A 935-nucleotide genomic window follows, 5' to 3' on the forward strand; every position below is an offset into this window, starting at 1 on the left:
AGAATAACCATATTCATCCAATTACATATTTGGATTTTGATCTATCAGAATCCATCAAGTGGCCTAACGAAGAAATAATGGACACAATAAAAATTGATTAGAAACAGATTAATTAACAATATGAAATTATATTAAGAACCCACGTTAACAAAATCCTACCTAACTGTTCCTAGCTAACTGATTACATTTTGTTTATCGCAATTTATTTTATCGCAATTTACATTCTCACAATTTTATTTATCGTCATTTAATTTCTGTTATTTACTTTACGCACTTTATTTATCGTTATTTAATTTCTGTTATTTATTTTACGCACTTTAAATATCGGGACACGTATACAAGGTTTTGACATATCATATCGACGCATCTATATATATTATTTGGAATCACCATAGACACTTTATATGCAGTAATGATCAAGTTCTCTATACAGGGTTGAGGTTGATTCTACAATAATATATATACTTTGAGTTGTGATCGAGTCTGAGATGTATACGGGTCACGACACGTATTAATTACTTCGAATATTATATATTAAACTGTATATAAATTATTGAACTGTTAACTGTGGACGAATAATATTGGACAATTAAAATAAATTAAAATACTAATTATAACATATGAAACTAAATAATTCTTCAAGTTGCCACTTGATTTCATCTTAAACGCCATTTGTATCTTGAAAATTCTAATTTACGTTTAAACCTTTCATGATTCTTGAAAACACCTCAATCGAGAGGATGAATCAACCGCACTTCATCTAGGGAAGAAAAGATTGATGTATATAGTTATGCACTTGAAAACATTCGGAACTTGTGTAAACGTTTAACACGTATCTGTGCTAGCTCCTTTGGCGTTGTTATTACCGAAAATAACTTTGCAATCCCTTTTCAAATTAGCAAATTTTGTCACATCTCCAACAAGTCATCTTTGAT

This window comes from Rutidosis leptorrhynchoides, chromosome 10 (genome assembly GCF_046630445.1).
Source record: "Rutidosis leptorrhynchoides isolate AG116_Rl617_1_P2 chromosome 10, CSIRO_AGI_Rlap_v1, whole genome shotgun sequence".
NCBI lineage: Eukaryota > Viridiplantae > Streptophyta > Magnoliopsida > Asterales > Asteraceae > Rutidosis > Rutidosis leptorrhynchoides.